Here is an 11,691-nt window from a genome sequence, read left to right as displayed (position 1 = left end):
TTGAAAATAAAAATTATTTTAAAAGAATTTTAGTATTTGATATTAAGTATAAGAACTAAATTTAACTCTTCATTATATCAAATTAAACTTATAATAAGTATTTTGTGACTGATAAAATAAAATGATAAAAAGAGTTAATAATTAAGAAAGCAAATATTATGAAGGAATTATTTTACTTTTTAAAAAGCAAGATTGGACTTGTAAATTTGTCTAAACTTCAATAAGATAATAGTAATTAACTCAGATTTATACACAAATGTATGAAGATTTAGATATTGTTTTGACAGAAAAATATTGTTATTAATAATTAATAAAATTAACAAAATTGAGCAATGCAATTGTATTAATTAGTAAAAGATATATTTTAAATAGATAAAATGTCCATTGTGGCTCATCATCTTATTGGTTAAAAAAAAACCATAAAATTAGCTTTTAAAGAAAAAAAATTATCCCATATATACAACCAACCCGAACAAAAAACTTTGGCATTGGCGATTAAAGGCATGCCAACACAGCAGAAGAATATACAGAAACTAGCCATTGGCGCTCACAAAATCAAATGTTTATATTGTGGGTCACAACACAAAGCTGCCCTTTTTTCTTCATTGAAGACACAGACAAACAAATCTCTTCTTCTTCGTCCTCAAAAATACCCATTCTCGTTCCTTCTCTCTTTAAAAACTCCTCCCTCTCTCTCTCAACACTCCTCTCTCTCTCTCTCTCTTTCTCTGATTCTGTTTGAAAAGCTTGCCGCATTGTTCTTATCTTGAGAATTTCGTGAGTATTGAATTTATTTCCTTAAGATCCACGCTTAAATTGAAGGAAACGCTGTGTTTCATGATCATTTTCTTTTATGTAAATTGGATACTATCATTTTAGAAACGGCAGGTTTTACCAAATGTTTTGTTGCTCTGTTACTAACTTTCCTTTCTCTCTTTTTCTTAGATTTTGTTGCAATTGAATTAATCTCTTTATTTTGAGATGAGTGTATCGTTGCTTAATCTGGATCTGTTGTTACTGCTTATCAAAATTATAAATTATTATGATAATAGACAACAAAGGAGGCTTTTCATTTTTACAAAAATGGGTGGAAAATCAGGATGTATATTAAAGTAAATCACTTGATTTTGTAGTTTCCTTTTATAGCTTCATTAATTGATCTTTTGAGTACTGGCCTGGGTGCAGACTCGACAGAGAGACTTTACAATTAAGATCATTGATTAGAGATTTATAATGAAAATGTCCATTCTGAATTAGAATAACAGTTTATTAACCTTTCTGAAATCACCCATGATTATCAAAATTTCGAAGACCTTGCTGGAAGTGAAACAGCTTCACAAACATGGGAGAATATCATTAAGATATTATATGCATTAAATGGGAGCATGGCTTGATTTTACTTTACTAAGTTGCTGAAACTATAAGAGGTGCCGATATTGGTAAATTTGATATTATTCACTCTTGGTTTGATGACTCTGATAAGCAAGCTCAGGTCAGATTTGAATATTAACTACTTTTTTATTGTCAAGTTTTATCTCATATCAATACTTGCATGTTGTAATAAAGGATTCTAGGATAACACCTAAGTGCTACTGTCATAACCATCTAAGCAAGTTCAATAAGTACTTGTCCGATTCCTATTGACTACATCCTGAAATTGTTTTTCCTTGCAGGGTTGGGAAAAGAAGCGGTCATATATCCCTGGCGGGAATCCAACTTCCCAGCAAGTTTTGAAAAATGAGATTGAAAACAGAGCACCGGAAAATGAAGACTTCATTTCATATCCGGTGAGACCCAGCCAGAGTCTGAGAAAGAGACTCCTACAAAAAGTGAAGAATGTGGAGACGTTTCATCAAAGGAAGGAACTTCATGCTATCGTCGTTCTAGTTTAGTTAATATGAAGAAAATGCAGCAGAGGAGAACGTGAGAACCATAAGAGCTTATGTGACAGAATTGAAGGAACATGTTGCCAAACTGCAATACCAAAAGCAGCTACTTGTTTGTTATATATAGTATTTGCAGTTCATTTGGCTACTATATTTGCCTGTTATTTTCATTTGAATTTATGTAGTAACTTAGTATCAGGAAATTCATTTTCATATTCTTCATGCTGGAAGCAAATGAAGCGGCATTTGGCAATTCAAGTCCTGCTCCTCGTGCTGGAGATGAACTTACAATTTCTCTATCGTCAAGGTTTTTCTCTCTAGCCTACGAACTGACACATTGCTTAGAGCTATAATGCCTAAACTAATTTTCTTTTATGTCTTGCTTAAACTAACTCGAGCAATGAGACGTGAAAGAGAGTTTCTGGCAAAGAGGTTGACTTCACGTTTAAATGTCGACGAGAGAGAGGCGCGTACATGAAATGGGGAAGCAGAGGAAACTGCAATTTGTGAACAAATAACTTATCTGGTAGCTTCTCCAATATGGAGTTTGGGCACTGTAACAATCTCACTTTGCTCAGTTTGTCGCAAAATAGGCTTTTTGGAACTTCGTTTCCAAATAGTCTGAGCAATTGCCAAGTCTTGGAGACACTTGATCTTTCCCGAAATGAGTTACAACTCAAGATTCCTGGTGCCTTTTTAGGAAATTTCAAGATTTTTGAGAAAACTTTCTTTAGCAGGTAATTAGTTGTTTGGCGTATAATGATATTGAATTTGTGTTGAAAGTTATATATTGATTGCTGCAGTGATTACAATTTATAGAAGAGATTACACGAATCTAAGAGATAAAATAGCATATAGTTACAATAGTAAGATTTAGAAAATGAGTTGTACAATCTAAGTTATTACAATTGATTACAACAGCTATCTTAGCTGTTATATATTTGAATCAGAGTTTGTTAATATCATGGACTTAGTCTCTACACGTCCCCGCAAGATGGAGGTTCCATTGGAGACTCCACTCTTGGAACGAAATTGAAGAAATTGACTATGACCAAGAGCTTTGGTAAGCATATCTGCTAATTGATCCTTCGAGCTAATGTGCAGTACACGTAAAGAGCCATTGGAGATCTGTTCACGAACGAAATGATAGTCAAGTGCCAAGTCTTTCATTCATGAGTGATAGATTGGATTAGCACACAAATATATTGCTCCTATATTGTCACAAAATAAGCTCGGTGGTTTTGGAAAAGAAATCCAAGTAACCTCTGCTGCTGCATTTGCGAGAGCCTTATACTCAACGTCTATAGATGACCGAGAAACAGACTTCTGATGTGCTGACTTCTAAGAGATGATATTATAGCCCAAGTATAAAACATACGCCGTAGTTTTAATGAGAAAAATTAATTCCTTTGTTACCTTTTATTTTAAATAGTTGAAAATCTTAACTATCAGTTTACTCCTATTATTTTCATACACAATTAATTCCAACACTTACTACTATTATCAAATTCATTAATTTTGATACATAAATTATTTGCATTATGTATATTAAATTAACTTTGAATTAGTTTTTACCTTTGAATTTAGTTGCATTAATTATTTTCATTGAGTGTATTAATTACAGAAAAAATAATAAATAATTAAATGAGCTATCTATGTTTTTTTTCCTATAAGATCAATAAATAAATAAAAAGATCTATCCATGATTTTCTTTCTAAAAGAATTCAAAGGAAATTAGAAAAATTTAAATAAATATAAATTATTTTAAAAGAATTTTAATATTTGATATTAAGTCTAAGAACTAAATTTAACTCTCTATTATATCAAATTAAACTTATAATAAGTATAAGGACCAAATTAACATCTTTGTGACTGATAAAACAAAATGAAAAAAGGAGTTAATAATTATGAAAGCAAATATTATGGAGGAATTAGTTTACTTTTTAAAAAGCAAGATTGGACTTGTAAATTTGTCCAAACTTCAATAAGATAATAGTAATTAACTCAGATTTATACACAAATGTATTAAGATTTAGATATTATTTGACAGAAAAATATTGTTATTAATAATTAATAAGATTAACAAAATTGAGCAATGCAATTGTATAAATTAGTAAAAGATATATTTTAAAAATATAAGATAAACCAGAGTGTTAAGGATAATATAAATTATTTTACTAAATCTTAAAAAATATGATTATATTATAATGCTAAGAAGTTATTTTGAATTACAAATGAGGAAAAAAGAACTTGAATTTAAGACCTTCCAGAAGTTAATATATACAACTGATTCTTTCATTTTGATTTTTAATGTAAGAACTTATATGGAGTACATGTCAACTATTACATGTGACAATTGCTATCCTCTATCTTCTTTTAAATGTATTGTAAAGGTAATTGCAAAAACAGTATAGCCTAAGTTTCAATAAATAAATGATGAAACTCGTTAGTTTATCTATTTTAGAAATGGCAGGTTTTACCAAATGTTTCGTCGCTCTGTTGCTAACTTTCCTTTCTCTTTTTCTTTAGAAACTTTTGGTGCTGGTTTCTTTTTTATTTCCTTTTTTTTATATTAGAGGTTATTTTTCTTTATTTTTCTTCTTAGATTTTGTTGCGATTGAATTAATCTCTTTATTTTGAGACGAGTGTATCGTTGCTTAATCTGGATCTGTTGTTACTGTTTATCAAAATTGTAAATTATTATCACAGTAGACAACAATGGAGGCTTTTCATTTTCAAAAAAATGGGTGGAAAATCAGGATGTATATTAAAGTAAATCACTTGATTTTGGAGTTTCCTTTTGTAACTTCATTAACTGATCTTTTGAGTACTGGCCTGGGTGCAGACGGCACAGAGAGACTTTACAATTAAGATTCTTGATTAGAGATTTACAATGAAAATGTCAGGGACCTGCTGAATTCAGAATCAGGTCGAATTCTAGATGACCCAGAGGCATACACGCATTTCTTTCTTTCTTTCTTTTTTCTGAAAGAGTAGATTTTCTATTAGGTGTTATCTCAACTGCTGGTTATTTTGTGGTTCTCATATGCAGAAAGTTGCTGTGGTCGAGAAGTTGGTGGAAGAAACCACAACCAATGATCAACATTTGAGCCATCTTATAAGTATGCGTGACTAGTGAAGAACTGTATCTTTGTGTTGGTGTAGCTTCCTCCGCCGCTGCAAGCATTAGAATAACAGTTTATTAACCTTTCTAAAATCACCCATGATTATCAAAATTTCGAAGACCTTGCTGGAAGTGAAACAGCTTCACAGACATGCAGATGGGGCTCAGAGAATATCATTAAGATATTATATGCATTAAATGGGAGCATGGCTTGATTTTACTTTACTAAGTTGCTGAAACTATAAGAGGTGCCGATATTGGTAAATTTGATATTATTCAATCTTAGTTTGATGACTCTGATAACTGTGATAAGAAAGCTCAGGTCAGATTTGAATATTAGCATACTTTTTTATTGTCAAGTTTTATTTCATACCTTGCTTTTGTCTCCACGTTTTACATGTAGAATATATCCTTCTTCATATGGAGACTTGTATGCTGTAATAATGGATTCTAGGATAACACCTAAGTGCTACTGTCAGAACCATCTAAGCAAGTTCAACAAGTACTTGTCCGATTCCTGTTGACTACATCCTCAATTTCTTTTTACTTGCACGATTGGGAAACGAAGCGGTCATATACTCCTGCCGGGACTCCAACTTCCCAGCAAGTTTTGGAAAATGGGATTGAAAACAGAGCACCGGAAAATGAAGACTTCATTTCATATCTGGTGAGACCCAGCCAGAGTCTGAGAAAGAGACTCCTACAAAAAGTGAAGAATGTGGAGACGTTTCATCACAGGAAGGAACTCTAGGCTATTGTCGTTCTAGTTCAGTTAATATGAAGAAAATGCAGCAGAGGAGAACGTGAGAAGCATAAGAGCTTATGTGACAAAATTGAAGGATCATGTTGCCAAACTGCAATACCAAAAGCAGCTACTTGTTTACTATATAGTATTTGCAGTTCATTTGATCCTCTACTACTATATTGGCCTGTAATTTTTATTTGAATTTATGTAGTAACTTAGTATCTAGAAATTCGTTTTCATATTCTTCATGCTGGAAGCAAATGAAGCTGCATTTGGCAATTCAAGTCCCGCTCCTCGTGCTGGAGATGAGCTTACAATTTCTCTATCGTCAAGGTTTTTCTCTCTTTTTAGCCCACGAACTGACACATTGCTTGGAGCTATAATGCTTAAACTAATTTTCTTTTATGTCTTGCTTAAACTAACTCGAGCAATGAGACGTTAAAAAGAGTTTCTGGCAAAGAGGTTGACTTCATGTTTAAAGGCCGACGAGAGAGAGACGCGTATATGAAATGGGGAAGCAGAGGAAACTGCAGTTTGTGAACAAATCCACATATATACATGAAAGTGCTGAAATAGTGTGGCAAAGCTTGTAGGATTCTGCAAGATTCCATTTCAGCCAAAGTTTGCACTACCAACAGATAAGAGACCCTGAATTATGGGTGGAACCCAATTTCAAACCTTCTACATTTGTGAGAATTACATTTTTCATTTGTAAGTATTTCCTATTTCTGTACGTGTAAAATAAATTTTAGAGGTTTTTTGTCCTTGTATCATTTATTTATATCTTTACTTTTGCTCAAATTATGGTGTGATAGGTTGTGCGTAGGAAGAGGGTTTGGATATGGCAATCTTCATATATTTCAAGAAAGCATTTCCTCTATTGATTGTCTGATACCAGCAGGTTTAATTAATTTTTTTTCCTTTTCGCCTTTCCTGCCAAGAATACCAGCAACGTTAGTAAATTTCTTGGAATTTTTCTGCAACTTTACAAATTTCTAACAGTGTGGATAAAGACAACACTAACTGTGCAATAAATTTTTTCATAGTGACGGATTCTACTTACTCGATTTAGAGATTATAACTGATCTTTTTTGGACTTTTAGGATTAGTTTTAGTTAATTAATTAGTTAAATTTCATATCTTTGATGTTTTTAAGCCATGATTGTAATTAATTCCCACCCTTAATCGCCCCGATCTCCTTAATCCTTTTATGGATTTCTCTTTTCTCCTCCCCCCTTCTATGTATGTTTTGTTTTATTGTTTTTAGGTTTTCACCATACATATAAGGGATTAAAATCAACTTAAAATTTATGGGTGATCGATCACTCACATGCTCCATAAGATGAACAAGAATCTGGCACCTAGATTTAGGTAATAAAATTGTATTCACCTTGCATGTAAAGATAAAATTTAAGATACCAAAATACCTCCTGCTAGAGCTAATTGGGGTACCAATTAGGTCAGAATTTGTTTGCTCATGTTTTATATAAGAAAAGGTTCATGCTTTAAAATAAGTAGAATTGACCAGAGTAATGTAATTAGGTTAGGCAAAGATTCATGTACTTTAGTGGAATCTGCAGATAGGGATGCCTCATACCTTCTCTATTCATATGTAACTTTTCGAACGTAACTTTTCGAATCTATAATCTCTAGCTCTCTATAAGTGATACCAACTCTCTTATTTGTCCTGATATTTTGGGTGGCAATTCTAAAAAACATGATAATTGTGGTCCTCTATAGGTCCCTTAAGCGAACAAGTCATTTTGAAATGAACTTGGTAGTATGAAGAGCACTTTCTCAATACAATGACGAGATAAAATATCACCTATAACGAGGGCTAAAATCTATTTGCGCTCACACATTCCTACTACATGTGAAGGGGATGAGAAATTTTTCATCTGACAAAAATATTAAGTATTAATTGGTTATTAATCTAATTAATTAATTTAATATATTTCAAATCTTTAACCTAATTCAATCATAAATCCTAAAAGAAAATACTTGTTCCTACTAATCTAATTCAAACCTAATCCTAATCTTATAAGATATTCAATTACTAGAGTTCGTAAGTGCTCGTAGGTTTTTAGCCCGACCCCAATGTCGAGGAATTGCTCTCCAATACTAGGCCCACTTTGAAATTAGTCATTTTGTCGAGGGACCTAAGAAACTACAATGATTATGTGACTATCGTAAAAAGGAGTCGACACTTTAAAATATCAGTGCAAATAGTGTTTGTATCTCTTACGGAGCCTAAGTTTCCCCTCTAGCATCAAAGATAATGTGTTTGGAAAGTCTACAAATAGATGAATATTTCCTAACCCTAACAAGAGTACTTTAACCTAGTCCATCTACTCGTTTTAAGCACACACCTTTTTATCTTATTTCTCAGGCATTTGGATCAATGCGGTGGTTTCAATATTTCCTTAGTTGACTAGCTACACTAAATTAGAGTTATTCGCACGTTGTTCATCCTATACAAATTCCTCTTAAGCTCGGCCTAGATTGGAAGCACATTCACTTACTTTCACTTCAGTGTTGTATCCATATTGGCCCACAAATCTCTTAGCACGTCTTTCCAATCCTCTCTTTATTTTTTCATCCAACTACCAGTATCAGCGAGGCAGTAGCTCCGATCAAATAGCATACTTGAATGAAGCATGTTGATATGCTAACTCAGTAAGCATTTAGGAAAAGCCTGGAGATCCTCGGGACCCTCGAATTTCTTAGAGTTAGTGAAATTCACCTTTCCCTTTGAGGTATTCCTTCCCATCCGTCCTTTCATCTTATCCATTTATTTCATCATTTTCTCAAGTCGAGGATTTTTAGTGAAAAAGCGAGAAGAATCAGCACTTCATCGTCACTGTCAACAAACATAAAAGGACCACCATTTCCTTTGTGCTTTACCACCAAAGTAATGGGTGATTGTTGATCAGCGGTGGCATTGTTGGTGTTGGTAGGAGCAGTACCATTGACGGTTTCTTGTGGCTAAGAATAGTTTCAAAAGATTTAACTATTATTGCCTTCGTGTTAATCAAGTTAAAGGCATCTATTCTTTCATCACAGTATACTTATAGTGTTTATAGATCTCATCGAGTCTAGAGTTGAACTCGTGCTTGATCTTTTCCCTTTTTTTTTTTAAATAATTCAAATCATTATAAATTCTTATCCCACGTTGACTTGGGCATATTAGAAAAATCCAATTGACCCTCTAATCGAATCTCATCTCTCAGCCAGCTGAATTGGCCTATCAATAGCTTCTATTTCACCACTAGTTAAAGACTCCCCGAGCACACTGGCCATAACTTTGATTTCAGGCTGAGCTCCTTGAATCTGCATAAACCTAAGTCTTTTAAGCCCCTAAATCCAATTTATATTTTCCCCCAAATATTAATACCCATTATTTCAATTCTACTATTGAAAAAAAAAACTAGTTCTAATAAATTCTAGGACAAAAGTAACAAAAAGAAAAGTAGCACTAAACTTTTCAATAGTTCAACTTTTATGAATTAGCAACAACATGTTTTATGGTTATTGTCAAGGTTTAAATTTATGCAACCTACATTTTATCTATATTTTGTTAAAAATTTCATAAGAAATCATCACAATTATAGATACAATTATCGTTAGAGGTCATGAGCAAATTCTACATTAATGCAATACAAGGAAAAATAAAATAAAAATAAAGCTCCTGAATTAAGTTTTTTTTCTCAGTGTCTCATTTGAGCTACTATAAAAGGTTGACAATATTCATGAACTACTTGATAGAAAACACTAACACCATAAAATTAACTCTGATAGTGTACAATTAAATGATTATATTGGTGCTTAATCTAATAGACAAGATTGTAGAAGAAATACATCTGAGATTTAAATCTTTAACAACCGTCCATTCCTTAAGTAAATAAACAAAATCCCTTGTATAGGCCTAGAAACTTGGGTTTGTGAGAAATTGAATCACATATGACATTTATTCTTTTTGATCTTTTATACAGTTAGGAGTGGAGCAGGATTATAACTCGAAATAATTAATGCACCTTATCATTCATATCCAGTTACTTTGAGTTAGAAGAAGTCACTTACTCTTCTAGGTCAAATCTGAAATCTGCATTACTATATTATTTTTTGTCTTTTTTAAAATTTTATCCGTTGCTTTTGTTCAAGTTTTATGTGTTTCCTTTTTCAGCATGATGATCCTGCAACATTATATTACATCGTATCATCTCTTTTTCCTTAATGGAATTCTTTTATTCTTTTCTGTACTTGTCCCCCAACTTGTCACAACTCCACAACTGGTTACTTTGTGTTTATGATTCTTGAATTTAATTCTCTACTTGATTACTTTGTTTTATTCATAGTAATTAGTTTCCACCATCTCTCTTCTTTTGTTTACTTCATTTTGTTTTTCAAGTACATGCTGGTGATCTTTTATTTTAATTTTCTAAATTTCAGATTTTGAAGCAAGAAATCATGGCTAGATGTATGGAGAAATAAAACACGTAAGACTCGAATTGAGAACATTGATATGGAGTTTCGAAGAGTAAGAGAGAAAGATTTGGGCTTTATTCTTTATGACTCAACTGCAAAACAATAAAAATAACAATAAAGGAAAGAGCTTTCTGACGGCCCAGAAAGAACTTGACTAGAACAAAATAAGAACATTCTTTCAATTGGGATTATATTGTTGAAGTAGAAATTTGAGACAAGAAAATGAAGAGAGAACGGAAGATGGTATCACCAAAAGATGGAATCTATAGCTTTGGTTATTATATATTATTTCTGTTAATGATCATACCATCACAAGCTAGAGAATTGGCTTCAAAACAAAGTATCGACAATGTTGAAGTTATGAGATTGTTAGCTTTCAAGCAATCCTCTGTTCAATCTGATCCAAATAAGTCCTTAGCCAACTGGACTGCAAATTCACCAACTTCATGTTCATGGTTTGGTGTTTCTTGCTCTGCTGATGGCCATGTGACCTCTCTCAACCTCAGCAGCGCTGGCCTCATTGGCAGCCTGCACCTTCCTGACCTCACTGCTTTGCCATCTCTAAAGCATCTTAGTCTAAGTGGCAATTCTTTCTCTACTGGGGATCTGTCTGCCTTTACTGCTACACCTTTTATTCTTGAGACTATTGGCCTTTCCTCCAACAATATCTCTGACCCTCTTCCAGTATAGTCTTTCCTTTCTTCTTGTAATTATTTAGCTTTTGTTAATCTCTTTCACAATTCTATTCCTGGTGGAGTTCTTCAATTTGGTCCTTCCCTACTTCAGCTTGATCTTTTAGAAAATCAGATTTCTGATTCTACTTTCTTGACTCGTTCTCTTGCTATCTGCCAGAACTTGAATTACCTAAACTTTTCTGGTAATAAGCTGTCAGGAAAACTTAATGTCAGTCCTATATCTTGCAAGAGTCTCTCAATTTTAAACCTTTCAAATAATCTGCTCTCTAGAGAGATACCTACTAACTTTGTTGCACACTCACTACCATCTCTCAAGCATCTGGATCTTTTTTTATAATAACTTATATGGTAGCTTCTCCAGTATGGAGTTTGGGCACTGTAACAATCTTACTTTGCTCAGTTTGTCGCAAAATAGACTTTTTGGAACTACGTTTCCAAATAGCCTGAGCAACTGCCAAGTCAGACACTTGATCTTTCCCGAAATAAGTTGCAACTCAAGATTCCTCGTACCTTGTTAGGAAATTTCAAGATTTTGAGACAACTTTCTTTAGCAGGTAATCAGTTGTTTGGCGTATAATAATATTGAATTTGTGTTGAAACTTATATATTGATTGCTGCAATGATTACAATTTATAAAAGAGATTACACGAATCTAAGAGATAAAATAGCATATAATTACAATAGTAAGATTTAGAAAATGAGTTGTACAATCTAAGTTGTTACAACTGATTACAACAGCTATCTTAGCTTTTATAC

General features: G+C 32.9%; 1 long non-coding RNA gene across 1 annotated transcript; it reads left to right on the top strand.

Moving 5' to 3' along the window:
- Nucleotides 1–239: 239 nt before the first annotated feature.
- Nucleotides 240–2,089, top strand: LOC107262433. Its single transcript, XR_001536312.2, has 2 exons — nt 240–777; nt 1,674–2,089. It is a non-coding gene; the product is annotated as an uncharacterized LOC107262433 (long non-coding RNA).
- Nucleotides 2,090–11,691: the final 9,602 nt, after the last annotated feature.

Source organism: Ricinus communis, chromosome 1 (genome assembly GCF_019578655.1).
Source record: "Ricinus communis isolate WT05 ecotype wild-type chromosome 1, ASM1957865v1, whole genome shotgun sequence".
NCBI lineage: Eukaryota > Viridiplantae > Streptophyta > Magnoliopsida > Malpighiales > Euphorbiaceae > Ricinus > Ricinus communis.
This window is presented reverse-complemented; position numbering and strand designations above follow the sequence as displayed.